This window comes from Nanorana parkeri, unplaced genomic scaffold (genome assembly GCF_000935625.1).
Source record: "Nanorana parkeri isolate BGI_ZX_2015 unplaced genomic scaffold, ASM93562v1 scaffold111, whole genome shotgun sequence".
Lineage (NCBI taxonomy): Eukaryota > Metazoa > Chordata > Amphibia > Anura > Dicroglossidae > Nanorana > Nanorana parkeri.
This window is the reverse complement of record NW_017306379.1, coordinates 1013450-1023955: the sequence shown is the minus strand read 5'-3', so window position 1 is coordinate 1023955 and position 10506 is coordinate 1013450. Positions and strand designations below refer to the sequence as shown.

The 10506-nt window shown below is 38.4% G+C and overlaps 1 protein-coding gene across 1 annotated transcript in view; it reads right to left on the bottom strand.

The window, feature by feature from the left end:
* Positions 1-5860, bottom strand: part of ADGRL2 (adhesion G protein-coupled receptor L2) — a 217983-nt gene extending 212123 nt beyond the window's left edge. The window contains exon 1 of the mRNA XM_018553128.1: positions 5840-5860. The gene's annotated coding sequence lies outside the window, so the exon portion shown is untranslated. The remainder of the gene's footprint in view (positions 1-5839) is intronic.
* Between the last annotated feature and the right edge of the window lie 4646 nt (positions 5861-10506).

Here is a 10506-nt window from a genome sequence, read left to right as displayed (position 1 = left end):
ATAAAGTGGCCGGTGAGTGTGTGTGTGTGTGTGTATATATATATATATATATATATATATATGCTACCTTTGACCTGGGATCTGTTCTGTAAACCGGTGAGCACAGTAGCTGCATCTGATTTTGCTTTTCCACTTAGGATTACAAGATCACCATGCTGGTGAACAAAAGGTTTTCCGTTAGTTAGATTACATCTTTGAAACATTTGCATGTACGAAGATAATCTACACCATCTTATTTCCTTCATAAAGCTCTTTCACTGTCCACAGCTCGGATTTAACAACCTGATTGTAACCATCATACACATTACAGTTCAATCATATTTTTAAAAAAATTCAATTTTGTTTTCCACACAATATTTGGGCTCTTATATGTGCCCCTTTCCAATCTGCCAAGAATGGAATGGGCACCAGTTCTGTAATAAGTATGTCCTACCAAACGCCACCAAATCAAAGTAATCTGAAATGATACATCTAATGACACCACCAGATTAGTTGACTGAGAGGTTAGAGCAGGGGTAGGCAACATCACCACTACAGCTATTGTGAAACTACAAAGTCCCATGAGGCATTAAAAGCCTGTAACAGCCACAGGCATGACTCCCTGAGCCAGAGGAATGATAGGACCTGAAGTTTCACCACAGCTGGAGTGCCAAGGTTTGCCTACCCCTGGGTTACACTTGGAAGTGTTGGTCAAACATAAATGTTGTCTCTTAAAATTGTCATTTCCCAATTTTTAACTCCACCAGGAATGTCCACTCTTCTCATCTTACTCATAGCGCACCTCTAATTCAGTGTTTTACAGGAGAAAAATAAAGTTCAGGAACTGAACAAGTGTGAAGGGACTCAAAACCTGGAAGCAAGACTTCCTTTAAGACTTTAGACTGAGAGGCATTCCAGCCTCTCCTCTTGTATACTTATGGTAATCCTTGGTCTCTGCAGTTGTGTGTCTGTAGGCTTAGTCAGTTTAGACAGAAACCAGACGCCAACAAGTACCAACACTCAGCAAAGAAGAACAGAACCAAGACCTGCACTGTATCACACAGCTTAAAGTGCGACTCACGCAGTTGACAATTCCTCTAAATCAAAAGGACTTCAACAAAAAATTATACAGCTTACGTAGAAGGAGCCACTTGCTTGTCCACAATGGACTCAACAAACGGCTTCATGCAACATGACTGCTATTTTGAGTCAGTCTAATAACAGATACTATTTGGCTTGGCCAAAAGACTAGTAATAATAAATATGTAAATACAAATATAGCAAATGTGCAACTCTTATCTGACACAACACTAGCTAAACAGCCTTTGACTCCTGTTATCAGTGGCACTTGTCACCTCCTCTAAGAAGTCATCATTTCATTACATAAACAGCAATAACATTGCTGCATAGCTGTGTTGAGTCAGAAAGTAAAGTACCAGGCTCCTGGAATGGGCTCACACACTGGGATCACATACGCCGCCAGTGACCTTGGCCTGCAGAGTGGTATGTTCTTTAGAATTGTCACACGTTTCTCGCTCTCAGACTGCCAAATCAAAAAGTTTCAGACAGGAGGTTCAGGCACATCTCAAAGTCAAAATGTATAATTAGGTCTGAGATAAGAGGAGTCTGAATATTTGACAGGCGCACTTTCTCAGATAACGGCGGAATACCAGGAGCGTCACAAAAAAAAAAAAAAGGGCCACAAATAGCCTAAGCTGGTATTCAGACGGCAGAAAAGGATGTGGATTAAGAGCAGGTTATCGTTTAGGTGAAGGCGAAGATGATTCATGTCAGATATTAGTTTGAAGACATGCGGGGCTAGACAACATGGATTAAAATGGGAGACAATGAGGAACAACATGTAGAACACTTACCAATGTGACATGTTACCAGCTCATTCCCACTGACGTACATAAATTAAGGTTTTGAACCTGATTACCTCAACATAAAATAAAAGTGACACTGAGAACCTACTTGACTACTAAAACTATATGAATAGGGTCAAATTGCTAAAAAAGAATTGGTGATGCCAAAATGTGATCACAAGATACCACTCAGGAACCCTTATAGACACAAAGTGACCATGACTTGAATGGGCCCCTTGATAGATTTGAAACTATAGTATATGTATGGGCGCTTTCCAAAGCTTCTACCCGACAAGTTACAGGAAAGGAACCAAATGTTGCAAGTGGACTTTCCCAAGAGTTCAACCTATACATAAGTATTCACACTCTGAACAAATGGCCATACCTATTCCACGATTATTCTACGGAACGATCCTATGGAGCTCAAACGTTCCATCATCTCATGTCACCCTAGCTATTTATTCAGTTGGTCGCATTAGGCTGACCCCTGGTTGACAAAAGCATTACTAGCAACCTCCGATTTCAAGGTGTTGCAGAAAGCGTAAAAGCAAGCAAGATATTAAAAATACCAACTATTTTATGGGATGCAGAGCCAAATTCTCAACTACTCCATTGTATTAGGTGCCATTAACAACACTGACAAATATATAGTGAGGGCTGTTACTGGACCTAGGAGGTATTGAAGCATGATTTCTTTTTACACAACCAGTCAGCCTTACCCCTGCCTAAAACGATCAATAATAGAGTTCGAAGAATTTTGCGCAGCAAATTGAGAAATACATCCGATATTTCTACAGAGCTGCGGAACCTTAATGTAGGTTAATCAGCTAATGCAATTGTTCTCGCCTAAACAGTTTCACTTTCTTGTCTCTTTTTTAATAGATGTGCAAAGTGTTACTATGGCAAATACTGTGTTTTGCTCCTGCCTCTAATAGCGAGATCTAGCAACATACAATTTTACTCTTAGGGGAGCCTCATCAGGTTCCCTGTGGCTTCATTCAACATACTCGGCAGCGGGATGTGCGACAAAGAAATGTCAATTCATGACAAAACTTTTTCCGAGCTACTAAAAACATTACTCTGGATGACTTTAAAGTAGTTTTTTTAATTATTTTCTGGAGCTTTTGCTTTTTACAAAGTTAAAGATGCCAATAGAGAACATCAGATTATATGTTTTTCAATATCAATCAGCATCGCACGAGCTGCAGTGAGCTTCCTACTAAGTTTTTACTACACAGAGTAACAGAGCTAAGAAACCCAACTATAATTCTACAAAGTGCTCGCAATTTTAATTTTTTATTTCACGTTATGCTAATCCTATTGGAGAGTGATTGTTGTACTGAAAATTGAGCCCTCTTATAAAAAAAAAGTTCCTTATGAAACATGGCACACAGCGGTTCAGATAATATACTTGCATGCTGAGAGAGGGTAATGCCAACACAATAGTCCCTTTGCCATTGCCTTAAATCTCTTCATGAGACCAGGCCACCTTGTTACAATAGATCTGCTTAACCGTCTCTCTGCTTAAAGAGCCACTTGCTGAAGCAGTAACAAACTGACTTTGCACATTAGTAAGGATTAGCCAGAATAAATAATACATTAGCACCATGTCGAGGCCCTGCTATGCTTCCGAAAACCTATACGCAGACTGCACACCGTCCTAAAAAAAACATGAATGCGAGATCGGTCCCGTTCTCGCTCACTTAAGCCTGGGAGGAGAACTAAGAGGTAAAACTTTAATCCAAACACCTCAAAGTGTTTGAGTAAATATTATCGCTGTGTGGTGTTGCCATTCAAGGGAACATAAAATGTTTTTGCTAAACAGGTTCCCATGTTCGGCAAGGGAAAAAAAAAAAAGTTACAGCTGCCAAAGATATTTCAAAACCAATAAGGAAAAAAAAACATAATATATATATGTATATATATATGCATCGTAAAACTTCGAATCAGGTTATTTGTGTCTACCACAACACAAGCTGCTCTGAGTAGCATTTCGGTGATCTGAGTAAGTGCATTTTAATACAACTTGCAAATAGCCAGCACTCTCGCCTAGTAAGACAAAATGAAATGGAAAAAGAACGCACTTAACGCCAAGGATTTATACTTTCAGGAGATGATAAATGTAAGCTTTGCAGAAGCTTTTAGATCCCGAAATGCCCCATTACGGTTATAGTTTATTTTATGTAAAACGCTAAATAAAATTGTATTCTACGGAAGATTTGCCCAAACTTGAAATAGCATGCAAGCAACTCGCAGCTTAAACGATAATCTATAGATTAAAAAACAAAGCAGCAGCAGATAAAATTGCTTTAGGAAATGGAGAAATGCCTAACTAACTAGGAGAACATTTGCAGCATAAACAATATAGATATTTGGGAACAGAAAATGCATTTTAACATTTTCGTTTCTTTTTTCTCTTTCTCTGTTATCAGCTCCGAAAAGCTGAAGTTACACTGTTAAGTGGTTCTACGTTCCCTGGTTAAAAGGCTTTCAAAGACAAACTTTCTAAGAGAAGGCTGCAGCAAAGCCAAGACTGTTTTTTTTCTTTTTTTATCAGTTTCTGGAGTTTGAAATGTTCCTTAAAATTGCAGATCAAGACTGACAGACTACAGCAAAGAAAGCAGAATTTTGAAGACTATCATGAACATCTATCAAACATCAATAGTTGAGTTTCTCAGACCTAAAATCTATGCAAAAGGAAAAAAAACTTTGCACAAGTCCCAGAAGCCAGGTAACAAATGCTCATTAAAATAAAAAAAATTGCAGCTGGTGTCTTAACATGTGTCACCCTCCTGTTAGCAACACCAGTACGTTACCTAGATTGGGCAAACTGGCTCTGAATTGAGCTTGCTCAGAAGTTTATAACAATGATGACAAGACCAGAGGGAGAAGCAAACTAGATTCTGTAGCAAGCTCCGGCCATTGATCCTTCAAAAACTACACATCTCCAGCTTAATAGCTTTAATAAGACTGTCTAGCTAGGTCAAAATGTACAGATTTGTATTAAAAAAAGTCCCAACAAAAGATCTACTCCTCCTGTCTTTTACTTACTTTATAGTCAGAGTTATGGTAGAGTTGGTAAGATAAGAACCCCCTTGGACTTGTCACAATACAACTAGAACATCTGTGATTGACCCACCTACTATATTACAGTTATATAGTTAGCCAGGTTAAAAAAAAAAAAAAAGGACACCATTCCATCGAGTTCAATCTATAGAGAACAATCTCAGCATGGAATCTGAAAAGTTAGACCACCCAAAGTAAGAGCAGCTTTTTGTGTCTAAACAAACAAACAGATAAATCACAGTACCGGTTTATCTGCTGCTAAGAATTAAAGACTGAACACACACACACCCTTGCCTGCCACAGTCTAAAAAATAATAATGGTACAAGCCATGGTACTCCAGTTACAAAAAATTCCCTTAGACTTTATTGTGATCAACAGCCATGCATACACACAATATACCCCTAACACACACACCTTACCAACCTTCTTAACAATCATGCACTGAATAATATACTAAAGATTTGATTTCTCAAAAAAAAAAAAAAACTTTTAGAGTGCTTTAGTGTCCTCCAGCAAGAAATAGAGAAGTGTTTCAATCAGGACTATATATTTTCCTATTATTTTTTATCACCAGATATAAATTTAAAAAAAAATGGAAACAAATATTTATATCACCACATGAAAAAAAATGGAGAGTAGAATAGATTGTTTTAAAAAAAAAAAATGAACACATCTAATCAAGAAATCCAAGAGCCAAATAAAATGCTAAGACCATTGTTTGCAAGCTAGGGAAAGATTTAATAAAACGTTGCAGAGAGCTCTTTCCACAAGCCTTTGCCTGTCTTATATAGAACATGAATCTGTACTGGCAGCTCGACCTTTCCACAAAAATTATACCACTAGGGAGGAAAAAAAAAAGGCTGTTTAAAGTCAACACTGATTTCACCCCCCTACTATGCAAAGAAGAAGTACTTTTCACAAGATGTACCTGTTGGGTGCAACAGCTGTAAGAAGGCTTCCAAGAAAGGCAGGAGAAGATGTGGAATTGCATAGGAGCTGGGAACCACTGGTACAACAGGAAGCAGAGTAATTAGATGTGAATCCCAGACAAGAACAAGACGAAAAGCTCCCCCTCCTTAAACATCCCCAAACAGCCGAGGGAAAAAAAAAAAATCTCATCACTTACTGCAGAGCTGGAGATTTACCAGAAACCAGGTAGTCAAGGAACCTAAAAAATTACAGATGGCGCCAAACTTTTCCAGCTTTACTGAATAGCACATGCAAAGCACATCGATTGAAAGTGATTAATGACACATGTAATAGGGGTCATTGTAAGGTAGCTATGGTGCTAAAATGTCATTTTATACATAATTTATTCTTTAAACCATTATCTATATTATCTATTTATAAAGCAACATATAAGAATAAAAGCACCTATTTAACAAATACATGAACCTCTATAAGTGGAAATCCTGCTCAAAATTGCTAACAACCAATTTTTAATACATGTATATTCACTTGTTTTTGTCTCATTCTCTTTTCGGGAAGATGGTGGGTTATATTTTTTTTACCAAAAAAGAAAGAGAATGTAACTACTAATATTAAAACAGTTTTTTAAAAGTTTGTTCCTTTCAGTCAATATATAAAAAGTATAGCTTTAACTCCTTCTGGTCCACCTCCTATCGAGTCCATGTAACGGACATCTTGGCACAGCACCTGCACGTACAGCAAGTGTCTGATCACACATGGGGACAAGAGTGATGACAAGCAGCTGGGTAAGGGGTTAATAAATCATAGAGGAGCAGGAAAACTAAGCCGCTTAGGATAGATTACCCGTACTGAGCAACCGATACAGCGCAGATATGCAAATAGGTGATGTTTTTTGTTTGTTCAAAACCACTGTGTGCCAATCAACTGAAAGGCTGGGGAATCTGAATCCTCCACCCTCTTCTCTATTCACCAAATATGGCCAATTAAAAACAAAACAGAACTGCGACTATAAAACAAAAACATTAAAAAAAAACATAGCACTGCATTTATGCATAGTTTATCTCATAAAAACAAAAGGCTAACAAAAAAAAAAAAAAGTGCTCCACAGTTGTCATGGATCGTTCTTAGCAAAAGGTGACAGTTATGCTGTCGTCTCTATCCAGAGGAAAACAAAAAATCAGTCTGAAGTGTTGATTGATAAGAAAAAACCGCGACAGTCGACAGAACACAACGAGGCACTGGAAAATGACATGAAACAAGTTAAAGGGCTTCTTCTTTTTTTTGCTTACCCATCTCAACAAGGCTTTTCTCATGTGAATGTTCCTATTCCCACTATCTGAATCATGCCAGAAAAACCTGAAGAAATGAAATCATGAAAATCTTGAAGTGAGCTAGCAAAAAAAAAAGTAAAAAAATAAAACCCTTGAAAGGAAAATCGGACATGTCTTGGCGCTAAGATGTTTATAATTAAAAGAGAAAAGAGACAGTGGAGATGTAAACCCTGGGCAATCTGACAGTCTACATACAAAGATGAAAAGGATCCAAAAGTAAAAATAAATAAATACTAGGCTCAACATCTATCTGATCATTGCAACGGTTACGTTTAGCAAAGACTTAATAAGTAACTACAAGAACAGCAACAGTCTATACATATAATAAACCTATACAGAACATATATACGTTTAGAACAATAAAAAACTGAAACAAATAAACTTACAACATTTTCAGTCTAGAAGCAGGAAGTGCAAACTTAGAGGTCCTAATTTTTTGGCACCTTGAGGTTTTTGTCAGTAGAGTGCAGAGTGATAAAGAGTGGTTGCATAGAAAAGGAAGGGGAGGAGTTCCGGAACGGCATGGGAGTACCAGCTGTTCTAGATCACATCAGCACATGAACAATTAAATCATTAAATATGATAAACTAGTTCATTTGTGCTTTAAAAAAAAAACAAGTTAGAAAAAACAAGCCAAGTCAAAGCTTAAACAATTGTTTTTCTTGGTTGAGTTTTACACCGTGCCCTCATACTCAAGGAGCTAGACCCCATCCACCCCCACCAAAAAGAAGAAAGAGAAAAAGCTCCTCAATAAACCGTCATGGATTCTTAATCTGTGACCAATACACCTTTGATTTATAAAACTGTGCCCACTGGCGAACTCAACTCCCAAAAGAGTTTTTGAATTGTAAGTACCAGCCTCAAGGTACGACGGAACCCATCAATAACGTAGAATGAGGTCCATTTACCAGCCCTGTTCAGACCCAATCCCCTTACAGGCTGTAAAAGATAACAACCCAACGGTCCAACAGGGGCCTATCCCCACCCCAGCACTCCCTGCAGACTAAAAGCACAAGTCAGCCCGTGATTAATGGGTTTGCAGACAGAGAAACACAACATCCGGAAAAGAGCAGACCCAAAATTCACCCTATGGCAAGAACGAAGACGAAGACGCTTCCATTTAAACTGGCTTTCTGCTCCTTTGTACTTGACCTGTTTCCCTGGAAATTCTAGCATGCTGGCTTTTCTGACCCGAGAGTGACGGAACGAATTGCTGAGAGTCACAGGACTTGCCCTCTCGAGCCCGGATAGTCACGGTGGCAAAAAGAAAAAAAAAAACACAACGGAGCAAGACCCAAGACTTTGAAGATGCCATGACACCGAGCAGGTGCCCAAGCACTTCACACAACGTAAATTTAAAAAGCAGGTGCACGGGAGCAAAGCAATGATCCTCACGAGTACAAAAACATCCCTCTGATTCTCTCTGGGAAAGAATAAATAAAAGAAAAAGAAAAAAAAAGCATAACAAATAACACACTGGGAACAGAACGAGAGCTTAATGCGGAGAGTGACAGCCTATTCATTTCTACAGGCCGGAACAAAAATCTAAGAAATACTGAGCCAAATTGAGAATCTGACAAGTTCTTCTGAGCAGTAATTATGTTTTATCTTTTGTGCGAGTCGAGAATATCTGTTAAAAGGATTTGCATTTGTTTTACGGTGCAAGGAAAAAAAAAAAGCAGCTAAGACTCTCACAGTACCTTATACCGAGCTCTACCCACGCCATTTTAATACACAGGTTTGAAGATATCGGCATACCAGGAACTCTTATATCCTGAGCAGGTTCTGGGAATATACAAGCTTGCTAAATTAAGCAAAAGCAAGGCAACATTGACAGTCCCAAAGCAACTACTATAGTCAAGAAATCGAAGGAGCCCTACTTCCGTCTAACCAACCAACACAGGCCCAGCAGACCGACTAGGAAAAAAGCTTCTACAACGGAAGGAACCATTTAAAGAAAAGACAACTTCAAAATGCTGCAAAAATTGTGTCTTCTCTGCTTACCTACTCAAACCACACCACATATTATACAATCGGTGAACAGAATTCTGAACTTGGCTGGTGTGGGCTCCGAACGTCGCCATTGGTTTTTAGATTTTATGCGATGGCACTCATTTTTTATTGGAGAAATTTTTTTAAAAAAAATACTTTCTGAAGTCCTTGGGGCAGGACAACTTTTGCTGCCATAGGACTTGTGCCTAAGTAGTCCGTAGATATAAAAAACTAGCCAATAAGTAAAGAAGGGAGATGCTATGTGCAGCACTCAAAGCGGCCAATCGGAATCTGTTGTGTACTGGTATGGCATCAGTAAGCAAATTCTGATTGGTTGGCATATTTTGCTGCTTGCGCCGTGTAATGTACAAGAGTGTGGGCTACACTTTGAGTTGCTATCTGCCCCCAATTCAGTTTCCCTCCACTTCTAACCTACAAGTAATGAAAAGGGACAGCGTGCAGGAATGCAATCGGAGATTAGCCAATAATACGAATGTTGAATGTAATTTTCATGAGCTGATGAGCCTTCAGACTCAATGCAGCCCTTTATTTTTACAAACACACACACACTATGCTCTCTGTATGTATAGATATATATATATATAGTGCAATATAAATGGGTAAGCCGTATTAGTCTCTGAGCCCTATACTGCGACTTCACTGAAGACTTTCTAATACAATTATTGTGACTCATTTTCTTCTTCGCTCGGTAACGTAAAATTACAGATAAAAATATCTATGACTGCAACACAAACGGAGTCTTTCAAGTCGGAAAAATGAAAAAAATAAATAAAATAAAAAGCAGAGGAGCCCGTCATAATTCTGAGAAAATGAAATCAGGTCGTTTGCACAATGCTACATTGTTGGTAGGGACCGTGGCTGCTCGAGTTTCATCCAGCACTGCCAACCTACCAATGGCAAGCAGAGCGCTACATGAAGTGTGTTCATTGTTTATGGCATGTCATTATTCCGCTTTTCCTGTAATTATCCAGGCAGCCCTACGTAAAACAAAACAAACCTTGAACTTCTAATTTATCTCTGTAGACCAGACTTATACAGCAACCTGAGTTGTGTGTGCGTTAGTGATAGTGTGTGTTGTGTGTTGTGTGTTGTGTGTTGTGTGTTGTGTGTAAATGCGTCGCGATGAAACACATAAAAACGTATGTGAACGCGGCTTTACGTCCCAATCGCACCTTATATATATATATATCTCCATTAAATACACACTACTAACCAAATGTACCATAATGGTGTAATATATAAAAATATATATGCACGCACACACACATATATATAAAATTTCCAAATATACATTGATACATTTTATTTTGTTTTTATTAAT